At 36.8% G+C, this 14,666-nt stretch overlaps 1 pseudogene; it reads left to right on the forward strand.

Moving 5' to 3' along the window:
• The first annotated feature begins 4,851 nt into the window (after positions 1–4,851).
• The window catches only part of LOC129063054 (MAD2L1-binding protein-like), a 45,520-nt pseudogene continuing 35,705 nt past the window's right edge, over positions 4,852–14,666 (forward strand).

The following is a 14,666-nucleotide window of genomic DNA, read 5'->3' on the forward strand; positions in this document are numbered from 1 at the left end:
TGGCTAATTTGTTGGACTGTGAACCAAAGTGCTCCTTTTGGCTGCAGACAGGCCTACGTCCACCTGCCTCCCCCGCCCCTCCAGAGGCAGGCTGAGTAGTTCTCTCTGCCCTGTTCCCCTCAGCTCATATTCTGACCTGGACCTGCTAGACTGTAGTAATCTAAAAGGGAAAATAACCGAGAAAAGATGATTTAAGCAAAAGCATGTTGAGAAAAGAAGGCATTTTTCTCTCAGGCCATGAATAGTACTCAAAACAGTTCAACCCAGGTCTCCTCGCTGCTGGGCTGCCCATGAGCTCACTGGGCTGTCTGTGGCAGTGGGGGGAAGGGGGACCAAAGATATTGGGGGATGTGTCACATTGTCTCCTGCCAACCAGGAGCAGGCCTCCAATCCTCCTCAGCTTCATGGTAGAAAAATAGAAAGTGAATCCAAAATCAGAGTTAAGCACAAGAGAGAGGCTCTAACTCCCAAAAGACAAGATCTAATAAGTCACGCATAAACACTTACACTTGTAACCTTCTGGTTTGCTACATTAAAATGCCTGTGCTTAGTGCTGTTATCCCATAATGACTCTGAGGAGTCCACTTTGTCCTTGACCTAGGTCACTACGACCCCCCTCCTCATCCTGACTTAGAAATGAGAGAAAGAACAGATGAAAAGAGTCTTGATTTCCCATTACAGGAACACACAGAGCATTGAATGAGATACTTAACCCCTGTTGGAATCCCTCATGTCTTACAATTGTTTCTTTTGTGCATTTTTATCCTTCTTACAGGAAATTAAAAAGAAAAGTCTTCAGGGCTATCACTATTTCTGACCTAACTCAGACTCTGAACTACAACTCAGTTTTATGTACTTTTCATTTGAACACGCACATTGTTTTCAGTATGTTCAAAAACGAACCAATCTCAGTATTCAGTGATCCATGACTACATCTGAAAGCTTATAGCCATCCCAGTGTATTTACTGTACAGACTCAGTGCATTACCATAAATGTATGAAATGAAGTCATATATTTTCAATTACTCCATTCATGAAAATGCCTTTTCAAGCACAGCTTCTTATTGTGAGCCCAGCTGTTCGTTTCATATTACAGTTCAAGAGCCAAGTTTCAAGGGCAGTAAAAGTTTTGCTATGCATCACTGTCTAAAAGAGAATGACCTACCAGCTAAGCAAAAAACTGGGATTTTACAGGCTTTTCATAGAGTAAAATCTCTCACATGGCAAGGACAACAGTTTTCAACATTGCTGAGGATTACTGAAAAAGTATCATGCCTAAGAAAATTTTCAAATGGTGGCTAAAGGTGGGCTTTTTTTGTTGTCTGTTTGGGTTTTGGTTTTTTTGTTTGTTTGTTTGTTTTTTGGCTATAAAATCATGCCATTGGGAAGCTATACCTGCTGGAAAAACAGAATGAAGTATGAGAGATTATGCTATAGGTGTTGGCCAGTTCGGACAATTGAATCCCATGTAGAGTTCAGCCAAGAACTTTAAACAGAATAATTCACATTACTGTTGAAGAAATGTACAAGGATAAGGAATCCATTTCTGTTTTAAGCTTAATGTACACAATTTTACTTGCCATTGGTACTTTGAAATGGAGACAATGACCATGAGTCCATGAGTGCCTATCCATCTAATCTTTGGGCTGCTGCATTTAGAGAGGCTTTTTCTACTCCCTCTAGAGAAAATCAGCTCAAGTTACATTTACTCAGCTAGAAGTAGGTGTTCCTGAAACAAGAATAGATGGAGGAAGTAGGAGATAAATAGAAGTTCTATAACCTAAATTTCACACAGGTCACATTGAACTAGACCATAAAACTGTCCACAGGAAACCTAATCTTCTCCCCTATACAGGTATTCAGTTTAATGAAATAAAGAATATGTTGAATGCACTTGGGGAAAATATTAGAATTGCTCCCCAGGATGAAAGCTATGTAACCTAATTCCTTTATAACATCAAAAAAAACACAAACACAACTATGTGAGTGTATTAAAATAATGTGCATAGGCATCCAAAGTCACAGGTAAAATGTCAAGTTTAACCATTAAACTCTTTATTGAGAAAATATCCATTATATTGCCATAGTCAGTATCTCTGATTTTATCCAATACCATTAAAATTGAATACCAGGTTCTGTTCATTTTATCAAAGTAAATAATACCTAGAAAAATCATTATCTATATGACTAAAATAAAGTTTTATAATAATCCTTCACAATGCACAAACCACCTCCAGTCAATAATACCCTTTCTGGTATTAAATACACAAACAATTCAGCAATTAACGATAGCCATGGTTGGACAGTTTACTACCACTGATAGCCTTAGATTTAACACTTTCTCAAAAGTATAAGACTCTTGAAAGGTAGCCCTGGTCGGGTGGCTCAGTTGGTTGGAGCATCGCCCTGTACACCAAAAGGTTGTGAGTTCTATCCCCAGTCAGGGCACATACCTAGGTTTCGGGTTTGATCCCTTGCCAGGGTGCTGATGACAGGCAGATCCATCTTTCTCTCTCACATTGATGTTTCTCTCTCTCCCCCCCCTCCCTTTTTTTCTCTCTGAAATCAGTAAGCATATCCTCAGGTGAGAATTTAAAAACAATAAAGAAAAATAAATTTTAAAAAAAGAACTTTAAAAGTAAAGTGACTATGCATACACTAACTAACCAGCTTTGTGAATTTTGCAATCTTGTGCCTGATCCTGCAGGAAGTCTTTGCTGTTTGCTGTAGCAAAGTAAATGTGTAGTTTTACCTCCTTGACTCTTGTCTCTGGAGACATGCATCTAATTCTATTCTCCACCTGTAGACTGAAAGGATGTGTTTCATATATGTTGTTCAGATTTTATCTTCCTGCATGGTGAGGAGATAAAAACTGAGAAAAATAAAACTAAAGATTTTACTGGCAAATACACAAAATCTGATGTTTTCTTTTACAATCTAAGAATATAACTCTTTAGTAGGTCTAACCCTTGGTCCAGCTAGTCTCCTTTGAGTCTTCCTGTTTATATACAAGTTAATATGTTTAGAATCTAAGGATTTCACTGTACCTAATCTTAGCTAAGGAATTAAAACTGCATAAACAGGAAGACTGAAAGAAATTAATTTACTAAATAGACCCAGGTTAGATCTGAGGTTGGCCTCAGATTTGGAAAAGAAAGTAACTAACTTTTGTGCATGTATATTCTTTTTTCTCTGTAGACTATTTTACAACAGTGCATGTATAATTGAACTATTTTTATGTAGCATAGTTAAATGATTTCTCATGCAAATATTATACATATAAGAAAGTTCATCATTCATCCATCATTTTAAGAAATGATCCATCCATCATTTTAAAAAAGTATTACCATAAATATAAAATTAAAATGTCATATCATCAGACCCCAATCTACTAAACATATTTCAAATTCCTCCTAAAAATGATGAGAACCTTTGAAAAGATAAGCTCCTTTTGACATGCCCATGACTTTGTTGTTTCTGTTGTCAGTTATGAATTTCTTAGAATGCCTGATACAGTCCATGATGATGTACAAGATCAAATAATATTTGATATATTTTTGGCAGTTAGAATATACCAGATTACTCCAAATAACACATTCCAGGAATGACAATAAATGAGCAGAAGGTTACCAGTGTTTGGAAGATATGAAAGATAACACCTTTATAATGTTAATTACTATATTTTGATAAGATTATTTAAAATACACCCATGACTACTGGCATGGATAAAGATACACATGTTTAAATTCTTCTAAGCAACAGTTTCACAACACTGATAGTATCTCAAAGAATAGGTTCTTAAAAAAACACTTTTTTTTAATGTTTGAATAGTCATACCACACCTTCAACATAAATTTTTGGTAGATTTGAGAAATTGAGGAAAATAATGGCATAAAAAAACAAACTGTAAATATATTACTATTAGTAATATGTTAATTTCACATTCACTTGTAACACAGAAATTTAATTCATCCAAGTGAAGTTTATAATTATTCAGTCATTTTCTTAAAGTTATCCTGTCAGTGAGGAAGATGTGTAGTTTAAACTTCGTAAGTTATTCTTTGTTATTTCATATTTTTTAATGGTTTTTCCATTTACAATCCTATACATTGCTTACAAATTGAAAAGCGTTCCATTTCTGTTTATGGTCTTAAGCAGCCAACTTGCACCTCTTTACCTGTTTGTTTTCATTCTTGGCTTTTTGAAGAAGGAAAACATAGATGCAAATGCTGATACTTTCTTCTTCAAGACCTATTTTTATTGTCACAGTTGCCACTGAACTAATTAGAATTTCTCAGCTGATATCAAAACTAGTGGTGTTAAAAATAATACCTTGGATGTAACACTATTAGGTATGTTGTTGGCTCTCATTTTCTGCTAAATAATTCCACATTACATCAAAAAACACTCTTCCTAGTCCTAATTTACTAACATTTCATCAAATCTTGATGCTGAATTTAATTCAATGCTTTTTATTGTCTATTGAGATCATTGTTTTTCTCACGTGAATTTTTAATGTGATCAGTGTTGGCATATTCTACTAATACTGAATTATCCTTGAATTAATGGACTTTGGACTCCTTTGTTCACATAGGGACCAGATTTGCACAATCTTCTAATGTTTGGGAAAGATTATATATTATTAAATTTGTGAATTCCCAAGTTAGAAGCCAGAAACTCATTTCTTCAGCCTCCCGTGCAAAGAGAAGTCCCAACACATAATCTAGATCAGCTAATCAGATATGCATGTGGAATAAGCTAATGTCAAAGTCAATGTCATGGAGAAGCAGGTATTGCATAAGCCCCGACCTGGCAGATGGTCACTGGGAAGCCCAGGGGTTAAAAGCAGCGATGGCCAGGCTCCCTTCACATCAGCGGCACCGACCTAAAGGCTGTGCCCAGCAGAGAAACCAGAGAATCTCCGGGAGCAGCTCCATGGCTGGGTGTGTGGGCATCACCTCCAGCTGCAGAGACTCTGGCCCTGAGAAAGCCTGTAAGCTCCACCTAGTAACTACATTGCTATTAAAGCCAGCGTGGATTCTGTGTCACACCTGATTGAATTAATAATCTCTGATAAATTAATTTACTGACGTCTTCAGTTTGGTAGTATTTTATCTTTTTTAAAAATAATCCTTACCTGAGGGTATGTTTATTGATTATTTAGATAGAGAGGAAGGGGGTGAGAGAGAGAGAAACATTAATGTGAGAGAGAAACATTGATTGGTTGGTTGCCTCCCGCATGCACCCTGACTGGGGATCTAATCGTAACCCAGGTATGTGACCTGACAGGAATCGAACCTGCGATCTTTTGGTATATGGGATGATGCTCCAATCAACTAAGCCATCAGCCAGGGCTGCTAGCATTTTATTAAGGACATTTTTACAAGGTGTAAACAAGAAAAACGGCTCTATAGTTTTCTTCGCTGAGAGGAAATAGAGTGAAAGTTAGTTTTGTTAAATATTGATACTGAATGTTGGTAAAATGAATTGATATGTGACTTTAGTAAAATATGAGAAATTTACCTTTTTTTCTACCCTGAAATGGCTGAAATAAGTGGTGAATTTTGTTCCTTATATGTGTAACAGGGAATCTCTTATACATATTTCTTTAATTCTTGTACCATAGGAATAGATCTTAGTTTTTATTAAAATTTCTTCTTAAAACAGTTTAGACAATTTATTTTTAAGTATTCATTTCATTTACATTTTTAATTCAGCAGAAATCTCAATTTTTAATCTTTGCTATTACTGATTCTATCACAGAGCATTTTCAACTTACTTTCTTTTCAACTAAATTTTTCAGGAACTTTTTCTATTTGATTTTTCTTATCCATTTTTAAATTCAGGTTCCAAAAAGCAGTGCAATGGTAGAGAATGGCATTGACGGCGATGTCCTCCACCTGGCAAAATTTTTATTTTTATATATTTTGGATTAATAATAAAAATATTTGATTATTATTCCAAAAGAAAAACCTCAAACATGGGAGCGATGTTGTATATACAAAGAAGATCCCAAAAAACAGAATTGTCTTCTGAAGGGCAGGCCCCTCATAGTACAGGCTTCCCCCACTAGGTGAGTGTCCTAGGAACCCATCTATCCCAGCGTACCACCTGGTGTTGTTGTGAGAGGCTGCCTTTTGCCTCAGTTAATTTTTTTTAAGACTCTTTCAATGTGTTTTCCCATTGCATGAAGGGTGGACTCATAAGTGCACCTGCCCACATCACGCTGAGTGTTCAGCAGTTTTTCACCAAAAAACGGCATGACCTCCATGCCCCACCCTCTCTATTCACCTGATCTGGCCCCAGAGACCTTTTTCTTTCTTTTCCCGGATGAAAAGTTCTCAAAGAGAAACATATTGCCAACTTAGAAGAGGTGAAACAAAGGCAGAAGCACTAAAAGCCATCAAAACCAACAAGTTCAAAAACTGTTTTGAGCAGTGGAAAAAAGTTTCAATACATGTATTGCATCAAATGGAAAGTACTTCAAAGGTGACTGAAGTTTAAACATGTAAGAATAAATACACAATTTTATATAAATAACTGCTCTTTGGGGGGAGGGTTCCTCCTGTATATAGTATTATTTTATAAGTAAATAAATTTTAAAAACTAAGCCTCAAAGAGGTTGGAACTTGCCAAAATGACTTAGAAAAATATGTTCATTTCTAAGCAAAGTTTTCTCCCTTCTCATTTTGGCATAAAGATTAAAATATCATTAGATTACTACCATTGGTTGATACTTCTATGTAATAGGCACTGTTCTAATGCCTTCTTATTTGGCTCTCATTTAATGAGAAAAAAGCACTATAAGAGTACAATTATTTTCCCATAATTGAAGCACTAAAAATAGTTAATTCACCTCAGGCAAAGGAAGCTTGGAACAGAGGCCCAGTTGTTCCTCCAGATGTAAGGAATGGGATAATGCATCATGTCTCCTTCAGAAAAGGTAATCTCAGCATTAATGTCTTGGTAAATTATCCAGAGGGAGGGAGGGAGGGAGGGAAGGAAGGAAAGAAAAAAAGGAAGGAAGGAAGGAAAGAAGGAAGGAAGGAAGGAAGGAAGGAAGGAAGGAAGGAAGGAAGGAAGGAAGGAAGGAAGGAAGGAAGGAAGGAAGGGAGGGAGGGAGGGAGGGAGGGAGGAGGGGGGGAGGGATTGTATTTTATAATACTCTACTTCTAATAATGTTGCATTTCTTTGTTGAAGGGAAAATTTGCCCCTGATGCTTGTTAAAAATGGCATAGAAGACTTCACTCAAGACTATAGCATCTCACACCTGTCAGAATGGCTATAAATCAACAAACTACAAGTGTTGACAAGGATGTGGAGAAAAGGGAACCCTCGTGCACTGTTGGTGGGAATGTAGACTGGTACAGCCACTGTGGAAAATAGCATCGAGTGTCCTCAAAACATTAAAAATGGTGCTGCCTTATGACCCAGCAATTCTACTTCTGGAAGTATTTTCTAAGAAAATCTGAAAACCTGCTTTGAAAGAATATATACACCCCTATGTTCATTGCAGTGTTATTTACAATAGCCAAGATTTGGAAGCAGCCAAGTGCCCATCAAAAAATAAGTGAATAAAAAAAGCTGTGGCACATGGAAAAATGACTGGGAGACATGGACTACAGTGTGGTCATTGCTGGGGAGAGGAGGGTATAAAGGGAATAAATGGAACTGGAAAAAAATACATAAAGATTTTTTTTTAAAGCTGTGGTACATTTACACAATGGAATACTACTCAGCTGTTAAAAAAGAAAGAAAGAAATCTTACCTTTTGCAACAGCAGGGATGGACCCGGAAAGTATTGTGCTAAGTGAAATAAGCCAGTCAGAGAAAGATAAATACCATATGATCTTACTTACATGTGGAGTCTAATGAATAAAATAAGCAAGTAAACAAAATAGAAACAAACATATAGATACAAAGAACAGACTGACAGCTATTAGTGGGTAAGGGAGCTGGGTAAAAAAGGTGAAAGGATTAAGCAAAAAAAAGAAAAAATTGATAGGCACAGATAACAGTACAATAATTGCCAGAGGGAAAGAGGAGCGAGGTGAGGGGAGGTAAAGGAGGGTAAAGGGGGATAAATGGTAATGGAAGGAGATTTAACTTGGGATGGTAAATATATAATAAAATATACAGAAGATATATTATAGAATTGTATCTCCGAAATCTATGTACCCCAATAAATGTCACCCCAAAAAATTTAATAAAAAATATTTTTAATGTTAAAAAAAACAAAAAAAAGACTATTACAACAGTGATGAATGGGAAAGAGAGACTGAACTCAATCCCATTCTAACAAAATGGGGCTGGACACTGTTATTAGGTATATCTGTGTTTGGTAATTGGCGCTTATCAAAGTTAGATTCCTACCCTCACACAGAGACTGAGAGATGGGGACCTTGTTTCTTCATGATTAAATTTCTAGATCTTTGAGAAAGACATTCCTGCACTGTAGAAAATTTACATGTAGAAGAGACAGAGAATTTACAATTGCAAGTCAAGGGCCTCCAGTCTGGAAAAAACCTGTCTGACGTTTTGGCAAGGCGAGAGAAACATGAAGGCAGCGTTGGCTTTGGGAGGTGTGTCTTTGTCTAACCACTACGCCCATTTGAAAGTAACACAAAATAACATTGACTGTCAACGGCAATTGACAATAAATTTTTTTTTTAAGTCATGTTGGTCATCTTTGTTTCTGTAAATCTGCCCCAAACCTCATCTATCTAGCTGTCAAGATCTTCTAAATCATAAGTGGTTGAGGAGAGGACCTCCTGCTCTTCAGGGTTTGGGAAGAATTTCAAATGCTTACCAAAACTTAGAACATTTGTGGGGGAGCTGTCTCATCAGACCACACTAGACACCACTGACACACTCCCTGCCCAGGTCCCTGAGGCTGCTCCCTGCCTGTGTTCTCATGGCCGCTCACTGGAAGCCCAGGGCTCCACGGCATCCTTGCCAGTCTGTCTGTCCCCTGGGAATTCATTGACCTGTAACGGTCACAGCTCTTGGCAATCTCCAGATCCCACTGGCTGGCTGACTACCCTTCATGATCTGCCCTGTGACCCATAATCCCCAGGGGAAAAAATCTAAGTATCAGCAAAAAACAGAACAATTTTTCTCTGAAGAATGGCCTGCCTTTTTGCCTTTCGTAGCCTAGTTTTTTTGAAAGACAAAAGTATAAGTGGAGATTATTTTCTGAGTACCTGGCAACGTTTGCTTTTGGTCAGCTAGCACGAAAGTCGTAAACAAAAATTTTGGAGCACAAAATACAGCTACCTTCAAAGACACAAGAAATGAAAGTTCATTATATTTCTTCCAGATTCCTATGGCAGCAAATAAAACAGAAATCTGTGTGTGTATATATATTATTTTAAATTGTATGTTCTGTTATCATTTGTTTTGATTTTCTCTGCATTTTCTAAGATAACCAACAAAATATGGACTTCTTTTTAAGTGAAAAAATAACAGAAGTTAAGAAAATCATTGAGAAAGAAAAATAGAAAAAGCCTCATGTCAATAATTTCAATATTCAAGGCACCTCCGTAGCGCAGTAGGCAGCATGTCAGTTTCAATAATTTTAGCATCCTCAGAAAATATATTTTCTTAGGAAAAAACTTAAAATTAAGAGCTAATATGCAATTTAAGCATAGTGATTCAATTTTTTTTCCATAATAGTGTTACCTACAATTATCTTAGGAGAATTTTAATGGTGAAAAGTCATGTATTGATAGAAACTTAAGCACACACTGAAACATTCTAGGACAAAAGTGCCCACTAATAACTTTGTGTATGCCTTTCACAGCAGAGTATCTGTTACAAACATGTTTACAACTTCTATGGCCCACGCAATACCAAGTCACTGCCAGGGCCTGAACTATTGAAATAGTTCAGTAAATATTAGTCTAGTAAGCTATTCTCTTTAAAACTGTGCTTCAAAGTGTAAAGAAAGATTTGCATTCTATGAGGAATTAGTTATACAAAAACAAAAAACAAAAAAAAAAAACAAAACCCTGCTACTGAGAATAGAACAAAGGTACCACATAACAAAGAGGTTTTTCATAGTTTCATTGTACATCTTTTTTGTTCCCCTCCCCCACCCCTGGCTTGCCCCTGAGTTCCTGAAACAAAGTTCCCAATTAACTAAAAGGAAGTCCTGTCTAGACCAGATAACATCAGGTTTTTCTTATCTAAAGGACAACATTTCTTATATATCTTGTTAATGTTATAGAAATATTTGCTTATTCCAGCTAGAATTTTACAGTTCATACAATCTAGTCCCTGAAATCAGTGATCAAGGAATGCAGCTTTAGAATAACTAGTAATGCTACAAATGGCTACTTTTTATTTTTAAGAATTGAGAAAATTTTTAAATAAATGGACTTGGGAAAACTGGACAGATACATGCAAAAAATTGAAACTGAACCACTTTCTTATGCCATATACAAGAAATAAATTCAAAATGGGTTACAGACTTAAATATAAGACCTGAAACCATAAATCTCCTAGAAGAAAACGTAGGCAGTAAACTCTGTGACATTGTTCTTAGCAATATTTTTCTTATATATCTCCTCAAAGGCAACAAAGGCAAAAATAAACAAATGTGATTGTATCAAACTAAAAAGCTTTTGCACAGCAGAGAAAGCCATCACAGAACCAACAGAACAAAGAGACAACCTATTAAATAAGATAAAGTATTTGCAAATGATATCTCCCATAAGGGTTAATATCCAAATAAATATACAGCTTGTATAACTCAACATAAAACACAAACACACACACAAATAATATGATTTAAAAAATGATCAGAGGACCTGCATACACTTTTCCCCAGAGAAGACACACTGATGGCCAACAAACACATGAAAAGATGCTCAACATCACTAATCATTAAGGAAATACAAATCAAAATTTAAATGCATTTCAACCTCACACCTGTAAGAGTAGCCATCATCAAAATATCAAAAAATAGAAGTGTTGGCCAGAATATGGGGAAAAAAAGAAACCCCTGTGCATTGTTGGTATTGTAAACTGCTGAGGCCACTGCGGAAAACAGTATGGAGGTTCCTCAAAAAAATTAAAACTAGAACTACCATACAACCTAGCAATTCACTGTTCAGTAGTTACCTGAAGAATACAAAAACACAAATTCAAAAAGATATATAAACTCTTATGTTCTTCACAGCATTATTTACAATAGCTATGATATGGAAGCTCCCTTAGGGTCCACTGACAAATAAATGAATAAAGAAGATGGTACATGTATACAGGGTCCAACTGAAGTAACGCCTGCTTGAGTGTGGTAGGTAGGGGATGTGAATGTCTCACATGAGATAGACAGCAACTTGAACATTGTACCTAAAATGTCATATGATGTGCTTGAGTGTGATATTGTTATGTTACAGAATTGCATGCTTATGATTTTGTAATAAAAGATTTAGTAATAAAATAAGGGGCATTATTTATGCCTGATCCTCTACAATGAAATATTACCCTGCCCTAAAAAGAGTGAAATCTTGCCATTTGCAACAACACGGATGGACCGTCAGGATATTATGCTAAGTGAAGTAAGTCAGCCAGAGAAGGAAAAATAGTATATGATATCACTTGTATGCGGAATCTTTTAAAAAAATGAATGAACATAGCAAAACAGAAACAGACTTACAGGTACAGATAACAAACTAAAGGTTAGAGATGGGAGGGGTATGGGAGAACAGGTGAAAAAAGTGAAGGGGAATAAGAGGTAAAACTTTTAGTTATAAAATAAGTTATGGGGATATATATAGTAGTATAGTATATGGAATACAGTCAATAATATCATAACTTTGTACAGATGGTTACTGTACAAAGATGGTTATTAGAATTACTGTGGTGACCACTTCTTAAAGTATATAAACATCAAATCATTATGTTGTACACCAGATAATATAATATTGTATGTTAACTATAATTTAAAAAATAATCAAGATATTTTTACTTGGAAAACTGATTCCAATATTGCATTTAGTTAACTCGATTATATGTATTGAGTCAATCAAGATCTACTCTAAAGTCAGCACACTAAATAATAAATAAAATGGTAGCTAGGTAGACAGACAGATAGTAGATGGGAGGGTGGGTAGATGGATAAATGCAAAGATGAATGGATGGACAGATGGAAGGATGGTTGGACAGAGAGACTGGAGTATTTTCCAACAATCTTAGAATTGTTTAGATATTTCCCCAAATAGAAATTCCTCTGCCTAATTGTTATCAGATCCTGCCTTATCATTCTACTTCTTTTCTTATGACTGCCCAACCTAAACTCCCAAATTTCGAATATACATGTCATAGAATCTTAATCCTATGAGATACTTATTTAAATAAGGATTAGAAATGCCACTTCCTTTGTCTTAGACATTCACAATGCATGCTAGAATTGATTCCTGAAAAATCTTGCACTAGCTATGTTTCACCAGCATTCCCTAAACCTGCTTGACCCCAGGGCTCTTTTGGTGTACCCTTTGAGAAAGATGACTCTTTTTTTTTTTTTTTTTTTTTTTTTTTTTTAGTTTTGTAGATCCCAGTCACTTGCTGGGGACAGAAAATGCAGAAATCAATCAAATCTGTCTATTTAAAAGGAAAATGATTGTTAAGCATATCACCTTAGCACAGACTTGAGCACACACATTCCTTTTTGAATTTTTCTCTGCATCATAATTTGTTACTTTTTTTTATAAATTAGTACATGCTCATGGTAAAAACAAGTTAGGCACACATATTTTAACAAGTGATTCCGGATGAAACTCCCTTCCGCAGATACCTTCGGAAATCTGATCTAGCTTGTGCACATTCAGATCCTGGTCCTTTCCCTTTGCTTGCAATGGGAGTGTGATTCAGAGAGAGTACAGGTGCCTTCCTGAAAACCAAGGGCGGGGGGCGGAGCTCAGCAACTGTGTAGCGCTATCAGTAACACGCCTGCAGCAGGTGAGGGGCCGGACGTAGTAATACAAAAGGCAAATAGCGTAAGCAATGGGAATCATTCTTAATACCAGGAAGAAAAGAAGAAGGAAATCTGGTCACTCTGATCCAAATAAAGCGAAGTAGTTTCAATAATCTCCCAGAGTAGGAATATCATTAGAGAAGTAAATTTTCTTAAATACTTTTTTTTATTTCAAACAATATCTTTATTTGATTATGATAGTATGAAGAACAATTGTTTTATATTTTAATTTTTATTAAACCTATATATATATATATATTTCAAAAGTGCTATAAAAGGATCTTAAAATGGAAAGCAAAAGCCTCGAGCCCCGCTCCCACCCAGCCAACCCCATGTACCACTTCCTACTTCTGTTTCTGTTTTTAATTCTTGCCGTGGTTCCCTCTCCCACTCAAAATAATATACATATTGCACTTTTTTTTATTTAAACGTTTAAGGCATTGTCTATTTACTTCAGCTCTCAGAATGAGAACTTATTTACTTGCTGTGTTTATTTTCATTCTATTAGTTACATTTGTATCTGTTAACAGTATACTTACATACTGTCATTCTGTTTACCTTAGACATTGATAGTACTTATGTTCTGTGCTACAGCTATTTTTTTTTTTTACATCTTCCATGTTTTGTCTATAAGTTGATTCTAAAAATTGGAAATAAATTAACTGTTCTTATCCTTAGTGGAGGACTTCGCTTATTGAAAATCCGCATGTATTCCCAATGTGTCTACGCTCTGTCTCCTCTGGCAGGGGTGGGACACGCTTCCTGCACACTCCCGCCCTCAGAGGGTTCTAGACCCCCTTGGCAGGGGTCCCATGTGACACGTTTGGAGAAATGGTGGTGGGCAGAAAGGAGGCAGAAGCCCTGCTGACTCTAGCAGAAGAGGTGGCTGGCACCCCCAGACTTGCCGGAAGCGAGTGTTTGCAGCAGCCAGCGAGGCCCCATGCTACCTGCCAGACCCTGCTCGGGGGGCTTCGAAGCGCCCGTAACGGGTGACGACTCCCTGCGGCTTGCACCCCACTGCGGCAATTGCATCTTCCAGACCTCTAGGTCCAACCCGTACAGGTAAGACCAAAGATTCCATAAGCGGGGGTTTCTTTTCCCTCCTCCAGTCCCTTCGATGATCATGTAAGCCCTTCTTTCCCTGCCTTAAACCCCTTTCTCGTTAGAACACTTTCCAGTGTTTCTCTACCATGAAACATGACTGGTACATACGTATGCCTATCTCATTGAGACAATAGTCAAGTAATGCATATTAAGTACATTTTCTTCTTCATAGGTCCAATGTCATGACCACGGAGCCACCCAAAGGAGAACACTCTCTTACTGCACATCACTGGCTCAGTATCAAGCCCCACTTACGTTTGCCTCACACATGAGCCATGTTTGTTTATCATGGAATCAGCCCATTTTCCAGTTGAGGAAAACTACCATGTTCTTAATACCATCTAGCATTTTAACCATATCCATTTCCATTTTCTTCTTTAAAACAATGCAGCCACACTTTCACAGCCAAAGGTGCAGTCTCATGTTCCAAAAACATGTCAGCAAACACAGGTGGCTATTTTAAAGTAGAAGCTCATGCAAGTGGACGAGCATTTTCGTACGGAGACAACAGCCTTAGGCGAACTTCAGCATTCTTTTGAAAGCAATGGATTCTGATGAAACAAAACAATACATTTTTTTCAAA

The sequence above is a fragment of the Pteronotus mesoamericanus genome, unplaced genomic scaffold (genome assembly GCF_021234165.1).
Source record: "Pteronotus mesoamericanus isolate MK-2021 breed Mesoamerican mustached bat unplaced genomic scaffold, CSHL_Meso_final scaffold_85, whole genome shotgun sequence".
Lineage (NCBI taxonomy): Eukaryota > Metazoa > Chordata > Mammalia > Chiroptera > Mormoopidae > Pteronotus > Pteronotus mesoamericanus.